This window comes from Crinia signifera, chromosome 11 (assembly GCF_055691185.1).
Source record: "Crinia signifera chromosome 11, ASM5569118v1, whole genome shotgun sequence".
NCBI lineage: Eukaryota > Metazoa > Chordata > Amphibia > Anura > Myobatrachidae > Crinia > Crinia signifera.
This window is the reverse complement of record NC_139227.1, coordinates 74591820-74609015: the sequence shown is the minus strand read 5'-3', so window position 1 is coordinate 74609015 and position 17196 is coordinate 74591820.

Sequence of the window (17196 nt, the reverse complement as noted above, 5' to 3'; positions counted from 1 at the left end):
ACACACACAGAAAAGTATAACTTTATTTCACACACCTCGCTTTTACACCAATATACTTACCAATCCAGGATCCAGTGCTGGTCTGTCTCCTGCATAGCCAGCTTACCCCGCACTGACAGCTGAGTGAGCCAGCTCTCTCCTGAGCAGCTACCACCTTCTGTAGCGCTGTCCCAGCGCTGTAGGCTGGTTTCAGAAATACAAGGGACACCTATGCTTTTTTTCCCCCCTACTTTTGGAACCAGGTCTGGCTCAATGAGCTCGGGGCTGGGTATGCTCAGGAGGGAGGGGGGGGAGGGGAGGGAGGAGGGGGGGGAGGGGATCTCACGCCAGTTTAATGAAGAGAAAAAAAACTTTCCCTTTTTTTTCCCCCCCACAAAGGACCATGTACAGATCTCAATGATCTGTGCAGGGTTCTGGCCAATTCGCATATCAGGACCTGGTCTACATGTTTGGAGATTTTATGACACATTTTCCCGAATTCGCGTCTCATTAAATATGTGAATTGTATACTTTTCAGTGGGAAAACATCTAGATGAGAGTTCCTGCTTGACTAAAAATCGCACTTTCATAATGGGTGATTTTGTGGCAAAATCGCTGTTTTTTGCCATTTTTCGCATCTCAATAAATATGCAAGTTCGGGAAAAAGTGCAATTTCGGCCATTCTTGGCGAAAAAAATCGCAAAAATCACATTTTCACATCTCATTAAATGTCACCCTAAGTCTTCTATAATACATTTTATCATATGCAGTCACAAGTCCTTTCCCGCACAAAACAATTGTAGAAATAGAAGATAATTATTGGAAGGCACACTCAAATACAAATCACTAAATAGTACATGGATAATTTCCCTAAAAAAAAAAAAAAAACCCTGCAGTTAGCCTTTTTATTCTGTCAAACCCATGGTGGACATTGGGACAGAAGTATGGGTGGAGCTTTAGCGACTGGCACCAACTTTTCCTAGAGTGCATCTCAGGACCGTCCTCCCCATACTGAGCCTACAGACTCCCAAGCCAGGGTTTTTGTTCTTGGTGCCTCAGGGCACAGGTTTATACAAACAAGGGCTGTTTTCAACCCCTGACTGGTGCCTGTCCAGGATCTTCCCACCAAGGAAAAAAAAAATCTTCTTTCCTCCCTCCTTCAAGCTGCTGGACTCTGTTACACATCGCAGTCAGCTCGAGGAGTGCACCTACCTCCCCCAAACATCACTGTCCCGGTGATAATTTTGAAATAAGCCGTCTTGGTGTTTGGTAGGGGTGACTAGTGTGCTTATTTCCTGCTGCGCACAGTATAAACCTGTTCCTCTCTTGAACAGATCTACACTGTGTGTTCTTCTCATAGCCGAAGTTTTCTTCATATAGCAGGCTAGGGTCCACTACTTATTATTATTATTATAATTTTATTTATAAGGCGCCACAAGTGTTTCGCAGCGCCGTACAAAGGAACAATACAGGGAGACAAAGCTTGGCATCTGTGGTTTACTCATTGTAATTGTAGCTTAAATTTCACCCCTAAAACCACTTATTATTTTATCTGTGGTGTTTTCTATATACATTTATCTATTGCAATAGTTGTGTATTATATTAAGCACCCTTAGACGTGTGCTTTGCAAAATTCTCTCCCAAGGAGAAGGGAGCGCCTATGTTGCATGCCTACACATGTGGTACCTGCAGGGAAAGTTATTCGTCTGGTGCAGGATCATACTGCCATCTGTGACTGTTACTCTGCATGTGCCCTGGGCAGTCAGCCCTTGGTTGTCCCTTAGATCAGTGGTTCCCAACCTGGGGTACTTTGCAGATCAGTTGGGGGTACTTGAAAATAATATTGGTAATGGCGGAAAAAGAAAAATAAGTCTCCTGAAGGTGTAAGAAATCTCCCATTGCCATGGGAGCAAACAATTTTGCATCACGTCCGGTTCCATCTGCAGCATCATCAGCATCTCCCTTTTGCCTGACCAGCAATCCACTGGGAGCTAGCTGCGCTGCCCACAGACATCAGTGATCATCTGCCCTGCATTGACACAGTGTGTAGGAAACAGCAGCATTAATCCTTCAGGCGTTAGCCGGAACCCCAGAGACAATACACAGCCAGAGGCCAGACACAGAGGGAACCAATTCCTGGCTGCACACTACTCCTCTACTACTCCTTAATATAAGGACTTCCACTCCACTCATAAGTACTGTGGATATTTCAAACTGAGCGAAGGGGTACTCATAAATGAAAAGCCTAATCAAAGGGTACGGGAGTGAAAAAAGGTTAGGAACCACTGCCTTAGATGGTGGAGTCTGACCGGGCAGCATCACTTTCAACGCCAATGAGGGAGTTGGCACAACAGCTGACAGTTTGAAGACAGCCAATAGCCCCTGCTGACATATCTTCAGTATCTGTTCCACTAGCTATGATAGGGGACTCACAGTTGTTTCCAAAAGAACCATTCTGGGTCCAGTGTCTGTCTTCCTTGGTGCACAGTTTGGTCCAGGAGTCTAGCTCCTTACAGCATTAACTACAACCAACAGCCAAACGCAAGTCGTCCAAACATGGCATTGCTGCGTCCCTTATTCCTTAAGACTCTAAAGAATTTTCTGATGATGATTCTGAGTCACAGACTCAGGGCAGAGTGGATGCCTTATTGTGGGCCTTCTGATGTGGGCTCTTCCTCTATGCAGACTGAGCACATGACTCAGGGCAGTGTGGATGTCTCATTCAAGGTGGCCTGAACATTCCCAAAAATTAAGGATGTGGATTAACTAGCTGCTATAGAGGCTCCCTTATTTAAAAGTAAAAAAAGATCCATCTATTTGCATCTAGTTGTATGAGCCCCTAGTTGATGCTTGGTCTCCCTAATAAAAAATGAGTAGTCTCCAAATGCCACACATCATTCTATCCATTTCCACTGGAAGAATGCCAAAAGTTAGAGATCCCGCAATCTGTTGATGATCACATTGCTCTAATGATTAAATCCACCATGTTGCCTATTCCTAATGTGGCATCACTTCAAGAACTGCTCCAGTTTCCAGTCAGTGCGAGCTTTAAGTCCATATTCGCTAATGCTGGGGTGACGGGTTGTTCGGCTGTTGCTTCAGCCTGGCCAGCAAAGCCATTGCTAGTTTGACGGCCAACTTGGCTGAAAATATTCTGGTATGCACAGGTCCACATTCTTTTATGGGTCTTATCAGAGAAGCTTCCACATTCAGCCTACATGTCATAAAGGTTTTGGCCTCATCGGACACTGCAATTCAAGCTAAGGTTATGCACTTGGAATGCAGATACTGGGTCCAAAAAGGCAGTGGAGGCCCTTACATTTTCAGGAACTGAGCAAAATATTAGCTACTGTGGGTACTAAGCCTTTTTACCATCTGCTCCTCCTTAAGCAAAACTTTTTTTCTTTTGTTTCTTTCAACTGCAAGGAATGCCCAATTGCCAGCCTTCAGCTAAAGTGCACCCTCCTACCGGGAAAGGTCCCAGAATAATAAAGTCACCACTCATGGGCTGACCGACGTCATTCCACAAAGCAACCAGGAAAGCATGACCCACAGGTGGGCTGCCTATGCTTTGTCAACCAGTGGCTGGAAACCATTTAAGATTTGTGGTTTAGGGAAATTCTTCACCAAAGGTGTTCTGGCTCAAGCAGGCAAGGCGGCTGCTCTTTGCAATTCCATCAGATAACTCCCAGACTAGTTCTACTCAACTAGTTCTACTCAAATCTTTTTGTGGTCCATAAACCAGATGGCTCCTTTTGACCTATCCTTAAACTGAAGCAGTTAAATCTTTTCTCAAAGTTGCCAACTTCAGGATTGAGTAGCTTCGCTCCATCATGCAATTGTTGGAACCAGAAAACTTCATGTCATCTCTTGATATCTGGGATGCCTAGTTGCATGTTCCCATCATGGACGAACACCAGCTGTTACTTCATTCTGTGATAAAGAGCGACCACTTTTGGTTTAGGGCCCTGCCATTTGGACTGACGACAGTGCTGGGAGCTTTCACCAAGATCATTGCATTGGTGATGGCTTCCTTGCACCTACAATGAGTCCACATTTTACATTACCTGGATGATCTTCTCTTGATGGCTTAGACCCAGGACACTCTGAAACTTCAGCTGACCCTGGACTTGCTCCTATCCCATTGTTGGTTAATCAATTGGTGCAAGTCCATGTTAGTTCCTTCTTAGTCCATGCACCATCTGTGTGCTCTCTTGGATTCATGCGCTCAAAGGGTCTTTCTCCACAGGGACAAATTGACCACCTAGTACAGGATTTTCCCAAACACCATAGAGTTTCCATTCACTTATGAATCCAAATTCTTGGAAAACTGCTTTGACATGGCTGAAATTGCCCAGTTCCATTCCAGATCACTTCAGCTGGTGATGTCTCTGCGATGGAACTGCTTGCCTCTGGGTCTCAAGCCCAGACAGTAATTCTCTCCAGGGAGGTGCATCTCTCCTATGGTGGATTAACTCCTCAAATATGATCAAGGGTTGCCCATTCCTGATACAAGGCTGGGTTCTGCTCACTACAGGCGCCGGCCTCGGGTTGGGGTTTATTCTCCGGCGAACACTTCTTTCAAGGTCGGTGGTCACCTCAGGAGTCAAGCCTTGCCATAAATAGTCTGTGAGTTCGAGCAGTGTATCAAGCACTTTGTCAGGCAAATTCCCTCTTACTCCCTTATTCCCTCAGGGAGGGACCAAAAGCAGGGATTCAATACAGGAGGTGAGCAAAGGGGGTTGGGTTTTGGAAAAGTGGCGCTGAAAGAATGGTGAATATGTACTTATCTTTTCATAAAAGATCCTCCTAGATGATGGCACTCTTTGCTTGATTGTTCATCTCAAAGAAGGAGGATACATGAAAAGATAAGATATGGGAAATAGAACAATGTAATGGTCTATTTCTTTGTGGGATGGTTATAATCCCATCCAGTGTCAGCAAGGGAGCGTACCTTAAGGCCCCCATACACTAGCCGATTTTGGTCAGATTTCAGCCAGATCAGTCGGATCTGGCCGAAATCGGACCAAAATCGGCTAGTTTTGATGTCCCCTCAGATCCGATGCGCGGTCCCGTGCGCATCGGATCTGCGTCGGGTGGTCGGACCTGCTGCACGTCCGACCACCCGACTTGGTACCTAGTGGGGCGGCGAGGCGGTAGGGGGAGCTGGGGACGCTGCGGGGGACACAGGCGGCATAGAGCCGGGCAGGGGGAGACGGCGGGAGCTGTCAGTATTGAATAAAAAAAAAAAAGCCCATACAATGCATAGGCGGCCTGTGATTGGCTGAGCGCTCTCTCAGCCAGTCAGCAATTGGCTGAGAGAGCGCTCAGCCAATCACAGGCTGCCCATTCATTGTATAGGCTTTTTTTTCTAGCACTGACAGCTCCCGCCGGCTCCCCCTGCCCGGCTCTATGCCGCCTGTGTCCCCCGCAGCGTCCCCAGCCCCCCCTGCTCCCTCTACCGCCTCGCCGCACAGACGCTGTCCCCCGCAGCGTCCCCAGCAGCGGGGGACACAGACGTGTCCCCCGCAGCGTCCCCAGCCCCCCTGCTCCCTCTACCGCCTCCCTGCACAGACGCTGTCCCCCGCAGCGTCCCCAGCAGCGGGGGACACAGACGTGTCCCCCGCAGCGTCCCCAGCCCCCCTGCTCCCACCAGCTCCCACCTCTGTAGCCCCCCCCCCCCCCCCTGCTCCCCGGGTTTTTTACATGTGATAAATCGAGACGATTTATCACATGTAAAAAATGGCACATCAAGTGCCAATCTAATCAAGCTCCCCCGGGGAGCAGCCGGGGAAGCTCAGGGGGAAGTCGGGGGCGACTTGTCCTAAGGACAAGTCGCCCTAGTGTATGGGGGCCTTTACTTACACTAGAATGTCGTAAATTACACATATAATGGTATCTTTTAACTTGTGGGTGCGTACCCGTACTCACGGCGTGTTAGGTAATGACACTCCTCAAAAGGTTTCTTTCAAATATCCTCCTTTGGCGAATGTTGGATATAAAAAATGTGTGCAATTCTTTTATGGTAAAAATTATTTTATTTTATTTAAAAACACACTCCAAAAATAAAAACTTTGTCTAAAATGTGTGTTTTTCGCCACTGTTGTGTAATGAGGGAGGTAAGGTGCTCTTGATCATGCCTTGATAAAGAGCAGCAGTTCTCCTTCTTTGAGATGAACAATCAACCAAAGAGTGCCATCATCTAGGAGGATCTTTTATGAAAAGATAAGTACATATTAACCATTCTTTCAGCGACACTTTTCCGAAACCCAACCCCCCTTTTCTCATGGGATGCAGTTTAAATCCCGGCGGTCGGGATCCCGGCGTTCAGAATCCCGACCGCCGAAATCCCGACACTTTCTCCCTCCAGGGGTGTCGTAGAATAAATTAGTGTGCCGAGCGTAGCGCAGCGAGCCCGCAAGGGGGGGCGATCCACGTCCCCCCCTTGTCGGGATTTCGGCGGTCGAGATTCCGGCGTCGGGATTTTGAACGCCGGGATTTCATACTGAATCCTTTTCTCATATATGCATACTGGATCAATAGGGATTGATCCAAGGTTTTTTTTGAGATATAGGCAGCAGAATTATAGGAGCGCCACATTCTATTCCACCCTTCTAGAAAAACTTGCTTCAATACAGGAGGTGGTCCACATCCAGAGTTGGGTGCTACATCCCGTTGTCTGCGGTCTACATCCCAGGGCTCCAGAACTGGGAAGATCCCGAACCAGAAAACCAGTCTACCTCATAGATGCTCTATCAGCTCCCTGGTCATTCCATCTGGTGTACCTCTCTCCTGCTTCTTCCATGGATTCTCTGTTGAAACAGGAGACTTTAATGGCCATTGTAGTCACTCCAGACTGTCTGAGAAGAGCATGGCATGCACATCTTCTTGTGTTATCCATAGCTCCCTCATAGCGACTTCAGCTATGTTCCATGCTACTCTCATAGGATCTATGAGTGCACCCAGAGTTTCCCAGACTGGCTTTTATGGACTGGCTGTTGAGACCTGGATCTTGAAGGACAGGGTTTTCAGACTATGGTCATGGAAGTTTTCATCGGCGTACATTTTATTATTGGTTGTGGCGCTTGTAATTCCACTGTTGTACAATTAGGAGAATTAACCCTAATTTATTCTGAAGTCTTGGCTTTCTTACAATTTGGTTTCAAATTATGCATGTGCTTTTCCTTTCTCTTAATGTGAAGGTGTTGGCCCTATCTGTCCTTTTTCTGGCTAAATTCACCTGTGCACCTATGGGATCGTTCCCTGGTGCTCACTGGTCTTCAAAAATCCCTTTTGGATTCAGTGGATCTTTGCGTCTCACTTGAAAAACTGTGGCGTTTGCATTTGCTTACCCAGTTTACAATTTGGGAGCCCTGTCTAATGCCCTCCCAATCTAATTTTCCATCCTGATCTCACTGTGCTTGGTATCCTCACAGACTACCTTTCAAAAGGTGGTTTCTTGATTCTACATGAATCAGGAAATTGTGGTTCCTGCCTATCCTCCTTCAAATTTATATGATTCAGTTTCTTTTATCTCTTTGAATGTGGCTAGATTCCTTCGTATGTATGTCCATGAGACCCAAGAAATCTTGTAAAACCGTTTTGTTGGTTGTTTTTTATTTTTGTGGGGTGGGGTTAGTCACCTGTCCCAATGTCTGTGTGGGCCATAGTGGTGCCCTGACAACAGGTTAGTCTTCACTAAAGTATCACTTCCTAAGACCCCCAGTGATGCATTGAAAATTAAATGTTTCAAACCACCATTAAAATGGAAATATATATTTTAGGGATGTCCATTGTCTTCATCTACCTAGGCAGTGGTTAAATCAGTCCTGGAGACTGATCGTGGTCCTGATTGGGTGACACCTTGGCAGGAAGATGCTGCGGTCCAGGGACATAGTTTTCCTGGGAAGGGCTACTCAATATGATTGGCAGAGTAGGGCTCCAGAGGCCACTGTAGTGATGAGAGTCCGTATTATATGTATATGGTGGACTGTGCCGACAAGCTGTACTTTTACCTACACCCTGTGGTCTACATGTTTATCAGCCACGCTCACCAAAGTAAGTATATTGGACATATCGGGAGAGTCAACTTTATATCTAACCGTTAAAGAAATAGTTGAAAAAAAACATTGAACAACTACAACTACATAAAGAAATACCGGAGGGCCACAGAAGAACTTAAAAGTAAACATCAACTGAAAATCCAGCATTCTGCAGTGAGTTAACTGAACCAGCATCACCTACAGTCTGCACAGCCAGGACAATGAACCCCATACTGAACCATTCTCTGTACCAGAGCCATGGTTCATCAATCCTGTGCATTCCCTGTTCACTCTGCATGCATTCTGCGCCCTAGCAGGGTGTGTTGTGGCATGGCCCATGGTGCCAAGCTGTTAGGGGGCAAGGGTGGAGGGGGAAGAGGAGGATAGGAGGAGAGAGAGGACTACTTTGTCCATTCTCTTTTCTGCCTCATGTCCTGACCATCCCTGCCATGCTCACTTCTTGCACCAGGTCTCCTTACCTGCACCTCATGTCACCTGTCTGTCTCCCCCTCCCTCTAGATTGTAAGCTCCTCCCTCCTGTTCTCACAGCACTCTTCTTGTATTTCAACTACAGCTCTCTTACTCACCTACAATCTATACCTGCATCTATTCTCATTCACTTCCTTATATCTCAGCTGTATTGTGTGGCAGCCTGCAGCGGGTGCCACTAAGGAAACCCGCGAGGGTTATCCCACCAGCAGGAAAGGGGTTAATCCCCCTCACGGCGCTGACACTGAGGGACGGGAGCTGGACTTACCCAGCAGGCCAAGGGAGAGGAAGCCGGTCGGGGATTGGCCAGGGAGATCTGGCGCGAATACGGAGGAAGAAGGAAGGAGGGGGAGCTGAAGGAAGGAAGCGGAGACGGACTGAGACCAGAGCGGAGGCGTGTGAAGCCCCGCGGTCTAGCCCAGCAGCAGCGGGAGGCAGAGCCGCGCACAATAACCAGCGGGCGGGGGTGACGTCAGCGGCAGCCCGGAGGTGCGGGAGCCAAGTACCTGTCGCTCCGCCAAGGGGGCGCTGATTGACAGGCCAGAGACGCCGCAGAGATCCACTACAGGGAGCGGCAGAGAGGGAGGAAGGAGGCACTCGGATGCCATCTCCCTGGGGAGCAGCACCAGAGCAGGGCACACCAAAGGAACAGGCGTCCAGCATCTGCCTGCAGGAATGAGAGGAGGGAGACAACCAGGGGAATCGCCCCACAGGTAGAGCACCCCCATATTGACCTCTGTGACCCTAGAAGGGTGTCTCCACAGCTATTCCCCGCAGAACTGTTGTACCTGGGACTCAATTCCCTGCCAGAGGGACAGACCCTTGTTGCTGGTTGCCCCTTCCATGTAGCCCCTATGGCACCCATGTGAGGCTTGCTAACTTCAAAAGGTCCCATACATCAGAACACCCCAGCCTAATTGACCCATTGATTTGTGAGGGAACAGTGGCCAGATTGAATAATACCCTGCATTTTACAGATTTACCCCATATGCGGGCCTAGGTACTTTATCCGTAGGAAGGCCTGCAGCAAGTGAGACCCAGGCTATTGATCTGTAGGAAGGCCGGGCCAAGTACCCCCCAGGCAACTGATCCGTAGGAAGGCCGGGGTCCTCCTTTAGGGACCACTTCCCCGGAAAGTTGTACTTTAATCCCTGTGAACAGGCTGAGTCAAAGATTCGGGTCCAGGACAGTAATTAGATACCGGTACTAGTCCTTACATGGTGTAGTAGAGTAAGTTGGTATTTACCTGGAGACGTCCAGAGTACCCTGATTTCATTTACCTGCGTAAGCTTTATCTATTGTATTCCAATATATGTTTAAATGCTGATTCACGCCAAAGTGTGCTAGGTAGGGTATAGTTGCTATGTAAATGCTAGTAAGTGTTACTATTGATTCCCGTGAATTACACCACTGGCCCCGTGGGAACAGCATATCGTAGGCCAAGCGCTTTATATTTACGTTTGCTGATTAGAAGTAATAAAATACACTTGTTATTTAAATCTCAACCCGACTGTTGCCTCTTCAATACCCCGGATAAAGATCAGAACCTGACCGTGTATTCCACAATTGTGTACTTTAATTGTGTTATGTCTAGTTCTGTGTACCCTGTACTGTTCTTTTGTGTTCTATATGTACGGTACTGGCTGGTGCAATCACCATGTGGTGCCGCTGATTTGCTGCCTGGGTGCTGCACAGCTCAGTAATTGTTCCCCATGTCTGTGTCCCTCATTAGAGTGCATCTAGTGTGTGTATGTATGTATATATGTATATATGAATATAATATATCCCGGCCCCGGCGGCCATCTTGCAGCTGGCGTGTTCTGTGCTGCGGGGGTGATTGGCGGAAGTGCGGCTGCAAAGCTGCTACTTCCGACTTCCCATACGCTGCACAGCGTGGATGTGCTTATGGGACATGGTGGACACAGCTGTAACTATCAGCTGGACCGGAGGGACGCTCACAGCTAGGTGGACACTTCCGGTGCCGCCCGGCGTTGTGGGACGCTCCCAGGTCCGGCAGGTGAGTGCAACCTGTTCTTGATTGGTTTGGGGGGTGGGGCGGGTGTATCATGGGCATGTGTATATATTGAGCCACTTGATGTACTACATGTTGTGTGCAGTGTCCATCCCTGACGACGGGGGGTAACCCCGAAACCGTTGGAATAAAGGACCTTTTTATTGCAGTCTGCAGAGTGCCGCCTCCTTTGGTAACAGTAAACATCAATCAGCGCGGTGCCTTCCACGGAAAGAAAATATAGTCAGAGTTGTATTGGCGGCACTCGCTCCAAGAAAATCACACTGACAACCAGACGTTCAGTGGTATGACATGTTTCGGTTATTTATTCAACCATCCTCAGATACAGAGGACGGTTGAATAAATAACCGAAACATGTCATACCACTGAACGTCTGGTTGTCAGTGTGATTTTCTTGGAGCGAGTGCCGCCAATACAACTCTGACTATATATATATATATATATATATATATATATATTCATATTCTGTACTGTTACTGGCTACCTATCTGGCTGTGCAATCACCATGTGGCACAGCTGTATGGCTGCCTGGGTACTGCACAGCTCGGTAAATATGTTCGCCATGTTTGTGTCCCTTATTAGAATGCGTCTTGTGCATATCTGTACATGTGATGTATATCTATACTGCCATTGTTGCCTGTTCCTTGTACTGATAACCCTTTGTATTACATTATGTGCATTGTTATTTTTAATGCCTGTAAAGCGCCTTGAGTCCTGTTGGAGAAAGTGCGCCATATCAATAAAACTTACTTACTATAACTCTCCAATGGCAGCTTGTCTGACAGAAACATGCAGCATATGTCAGGGTGAAATGACTGCTGCACACAACAAATTGTTAGCTGTATCCCCGGAGCTGCTGAGCAGATTATATTAAAAGCAGATTACCCAGTGCGGCTGTTCTGATAACTTGGACTAAAGCCCTTGAATATCCATAATGCACACTGCACTTGAGGGGTAACACAGCTGTTGGGAATTGTGACTTTGGGGGTAATTCAGAGCTGTTCACTAGGCTGCCTAGTGAGCAGGTAAACGCCGCCCTGCTGCCCGAATCCTCGCTCTACCATGCAAGTGGCTATGTGCGCTTACATATCCACACGCATGCATCCTCACAGAGGAGAACACATTTTATGGTCGCTCACCATCGAATGATTTCTCCTCTGTTCGTAAAGAAAAGTCAGCCTACACTTATTGTTCTCATTGATGCTTCTCGACAAATTTGAGCTTGGCGCTGATGTCATGTGACATCATCCGCCTGCCTCAAGCAGGCATATGCATTCCTGCGTTCGTAGGTGTCCGCCCATGAAACGCTGGGTGGACCCCAGCGACTGCCCCCTGCCCATACCTCCCAACATTTAAAGAGGGGCTGGCGGGATGAATTTTTGTGGCCGTGGCCTATACCAGCGATGCTGCCACAAGGCCACTCCCTGTTTTCGCGCCTCTGTGGGGGCATGGCCAGCAGCTCAGTCAGCTGCTGGCTATGCCCCCAGCCCCTCTGGCTGCAAGAATAGATGATATGCGCACAGTGTCTATTCATGGACGACAGGGGGGGGGGACTCCCAACTGCCCTAGACCAGTACCCCCCCCCCCCCCCCCCCGTGTGACACTGCCGGCCGCAGGACGCAGGAGGGATGCGGGAACGTCCCCAAAAAAACAAGACATTCCCACAACAAGCGGGACAGTTGGGAGGTACAGTATGCCATGCCTCTCACTCACTTTGCACATGCACAGACTCCCACCGTCGGCGACCAAGCAGAATTCGGCCCTGTGTGAATCGGCCCCTTTATGCGTTATTTCAAACTGATAAAGATACTCTGGCAGCTACACTTTGGGAGCCAGCTTTCCCAATAGGGATTAATTAACTATTCATCTATATATCTAAACAAACAAATTTGGTCTCAATGATATATGGGCCTTATTCGAGTTCACTCTTTCTGACAAAATCCTTCTTAGATGGACAAAACCATGTGCACTGCAGGGGGGCAGATGTAACATGTGCATATAGAAATAGATTTGGTGAGTTATTTTGTTTCAGTGCAGGGTAAATACTGGCTGCTTTATTTTTACACTGCAATATAGATCTCACTTTAAAGTAAAACCCCACCCAAATCTAATTAGATCTGCACAAGTTACATCTGCCCCCCTGCAGTGCACATGGTTTTGTCCATCTAAGAAGGATTTTGTCAGAAAGATTGAACTCGAATAAGGCCCATAGTACTGTTGGGGCCCAGTTAATAGTAATATTGTTATGTATATTCATTTTGTATTAATATGTTATTTTTTAGCTTGGGCTTTATCATTGTTATTTAAACTTACACAGTGTGTGGCTGGAAAACAGGAATTTATTTAAAAAACAAACATTTTTCTGGCTAGGGGTATGGTGGTGGGGGGAATAGACGAATGCCTGAGGTCATCCTGTACTTTTAACATGGCATATTTGTAATTTTTAAAATAAAACTTGGTTCTTTATTTACTGTGTTTTTTAAACATGCCCATTTCCCTCCCGGCTCTGTACAATACCCAGGATTTTGAGCAGGGAAATGAATCAAGAGAGAGGTTGTCCATATCAATCAATGCAAGCTAGCATTTATCAAGTACATTCTATAAAATAATAGGTAGAAGCTGACTGGTTGCAAGGGGTAATTCTCTACTTTTAAGAACGTACCGGCTTTCCATGTGAAAGGAGATACTGAAAGCAATGGACTGTATTGCAATCAAGTGCAGTGTGAGAAACAAACACCTAGAAACATAGAATTTGACAGCAGATAAGAACGATTTGGCCCATCTAGTCTGCCCTTTTTTTTACCCATATTGTTACCTCAAACCAGGGCCGGTGCAAGGCGGTTTGGCACCCTAGGCAAAACGTCTAATAATGCCCCCCCCCCCCCCCCCCAGTTTTGTTAGGAAAAAAAAAAAAAAAAATATATATATATATATATATATATATATATATATATATGGGCTGGTGCATCACTCAAGGCGACTGTAAATATTGTCCTGGCTGATACAATATTAACCCCTTCCTGACAGAGCCAGTTTTTGCGTTCCTGACAGAGCCCTTTTTTTCAAATCTGACATGTCTCACTTAAGTGGGGATAACTTTTTTTTGCTTTTACTTATCCCAGTGATTTTGAGATTGTTTTTTCGTGACACATTGTACTTCAAATTAGTGGTAAATTTGGGTCGATACAGTCTGTGTTTTTTTGTGAAAAATACCAAAATGTCGTGAAAAAATGGAAAATTTAGCAATTTGCAAAATGTTAAAATTTCTGCTTGTGAGACAAATAATCATACCACTCTAAATAGTTAATAACTAACATAGACCATATGTCTACTTTATGTTGACATCATTATTTCAACTTCCTTTTCATTTTTTTGGACACTAGGAGGCTTACAATATGAATAGCAAATTCTCAAATTTTCAAGAAAATTTCAAACACTGATTTTTTTAGGGACCAGTTCAGTTCTGATGTGACTTTGAGGGACTTGTATGTGAGACACCCCCATAAATGATACCATTTCAAAAACTGCACCCCTCACAGTATTCAAAACAGCATGTTGGAAGTTTGTTAACCCTTTAGGTGTTTCACAGGAATTAAAACAAAGTGTAGGTGAAATTTCAAAATTTCATTTTTTTTGCAGATTTGCAATTTTAATACATTTTTCTAAGGAACACAGTACATTTTACTAGAGAAATGTGACTAAAAATTGATTCCCCCAATTCTTTTGTTTTCATAAATATCCTATATGTGGCCCTAGTGTGCACGTTGACCAAACCACAGGCTTCATAATAGAAGGAGCACCTACTTGATTTTGGAGCCTCCTTTTTATGAGATTATTTTTTAGGCACCATGTAGGTTTCTAGGCACCATAAGATGCTAAAAGTTAGGAACCCCCCCACAAGTGACCCCATTTTGCAAACTACACCCCTCAGGGAATTCATCTAGGGGTATAGTGTACATTTCAAACCCCCAGGGGTTTCACCAATTGTGGTACAACTGGGCAGTGAAAATGAAAAATTAAATTTTTTACACAAAAATGCAGTTCTGGCTCAAAATTTTTCATTTTCAGAAGGTATGAAGGAGAAAAAGCACCCCAAAATCTGTGCCCCAATTTCTCCCGAGTACGGCAATGCCTCACATGTGACCAAAAAATACCATTTGGGTGCATGGCAGGACTCAGAAAGGAAGGAGTGATTTTTGGATTTTGCAGCTCAGATTCTGGTGGAATGTTGGTGGGTGCTATGTTGCATTAGCAAGACCCCCCAAGCACCAATACAGTGGAACCCCCCCACAAGTGACCCCATTTTGCAAACTACACCCCTCAGGGAATTCATCTAGGGGTATAGTGTACATTTCAAACCCCCAGGGGTTTCACCAATTTTGATACAACTGGGCAGTGAAAATGAAAAATTACATTTTTTTACACAAAAATGCAGTTCTGGCTCAAAATTTTTCATTTTCAAAAGGTATGAAGGAGAAAAAGCACCCCAAAATCTGTGCCCCAATTTCTCCCGAGTACGGCAATGCCTCACATGTGACCAAAAAATACCAGTTGGGTGCATGGCAGGACTCAGAAGGGAAGGAGTGATTTTTGGATTTTGCAGCACAGATTTTGGTGGAATGAATGGTGGGTGCTATGTTGCACCAATACAGTGGAACCCCCCCACAAGTCACCCCATTTTGCAAAGTACACCCCTCAGGGAATTCATCTAGGGGTATAGTGTACATTTCAAACCCCCAGGGGTTTCACCAATTTTGATACAAATGGGCAGTGAAAATGAAAAATTACATTTTTTTACACAAAAATGCAGTTCTGGCTCAAAATTTTTCATTTTCAAAAGGTATGAAGGAGAAAAAGCACCCCAAAATCTGTGCCCCAATTTCTCCCGAGTACGGCAATGCCTCACATGTGACCAAAAAATACCAGTTGGGTGCATGGCAGGACTCAGAAGGGAAGGAGTGATTTTTGGATTTTGCAGCTCAGATTCTGGTGGAATTTTGGTGGGTGCTATGTCGCATTAGCAAGACCCCCCAAGCACCAATACAGTGGAACCCCCCCACAAGTGACCCCATTTTGCAAACTACACCCCTCAGGGAATTCATCTAGGGGTATAGTGTACATTTCAAACCCCCAGGGGTTTCACCAATTTTGATACAACTGGGCAGTGAAAATGAAAAATTACATTTTTTTACACAAAAATGCAGTTCTGGCTCAAAATTTTTCATTTTCAAAAGGTATGAAGGAGAAAAAGCACCCCAAAATCTGTGCCCCAATTTCTCCCGAGTACGGCAATGCCTCACATGTGACCAAAAAATACCAGTTGGGTGCATGGCAGGACTCAGAAGGGAAGGAGTGATTTTTGGATTTTGCAGCACAGATTTTGGTGGAATGAATGGTGGGTGCTATGTTGCACCAATACAGTGGAACCCCCCCACAAGTCACCCCATTTTGCAAAGTACACCCCTCAGGGAATTCATCTAGGGGTATAGTGTACATTTCAAACCCCCAGGGGTTTCACCAATTTTGATACAAGTGGGCAGTGAAAATGAAAAATTACATTTTTTTACACAAAAATGCAGTTCTGGCTCAAAATTTTTCATTTTCAGAAGGTATGAAGGAGAAAAAGCACCCCAAAATCTGTGCCCCAATTTCTCCCGAGTACGGCAATGCCTCACATGTGACCAAAAAATACCAGTTGGGTGCATGGCAGGACTCAGAAGGGAAGGAGTGATTTTTGGATTTTGCAGCTCAGATTCTGGTGGAATTTTGGTGGGTGCTATGTCGCATTAGCAAGACCCCCCAAGCACCAATACAGTGGAACCCCCCCACAAGTGACCCCATTTTGCAAACTACACCCCTCAGGGAATTCATCTAGGGGTATAGTGTACATTTCAAACCCCCAGGGGTTTCACCAATTTTGATACAAGTGGGCAGTGAAAATGAAAAATTACATTTTTTTACACAAAAATGCAGTTCTGGCTCAAAATTTTTCATTTTCAGAAGGTATGAAGGAGAAAAAGCACCCCAAAATATGTGCCCCAATTTCTCCCGAGTACGGCAATGCCTCACATGTGACCAAAAAATACCAGTTGGGTGCATGGCAGGACTCAGAAGGGAAGGAGTGATTTTTGGATTTTGCAGCTCAGATTCTGGTGGAATTTTGGTGGGTGCTATGTCGCATTAGCAAGACCCCCCAAGCACCAATACAGTGGAACCCCCCCACAAGTGACCCCATTTTGCAAACTACACCCCTCAGGGAATTCATCTAGGGGTATAGTGTACATTTCAAACCCCCAGGGGTTTCACCAATTTTGATACAAGTGGGCAGTGAAAATGAAAAATTACATTTTTTTACACAAAAATGCAGTTCTGGCTCAAAATTTTTCATTTTCAGAAGGTATGAAGGAGAAAAAGCACCCCAAAATCTGTGCCCCAATTTCTCCCGAGTACGGCAATGCCTCACATGTGACCAAAAAATACCAGTTGGGTGCATGGCAGGACTCAGAAGGGAAGGAGTGATTTTTGGATTTTGCAGCTCAGATTCTGGTGGAATTTTGGTGGGTGCTATGTCGCATTAGCAAGACCCCCCAAGCACCAATACAGTGGAACCCCCCCACAAGTGACCCCATTTTGCAAACTACACCCCTCAGGGAA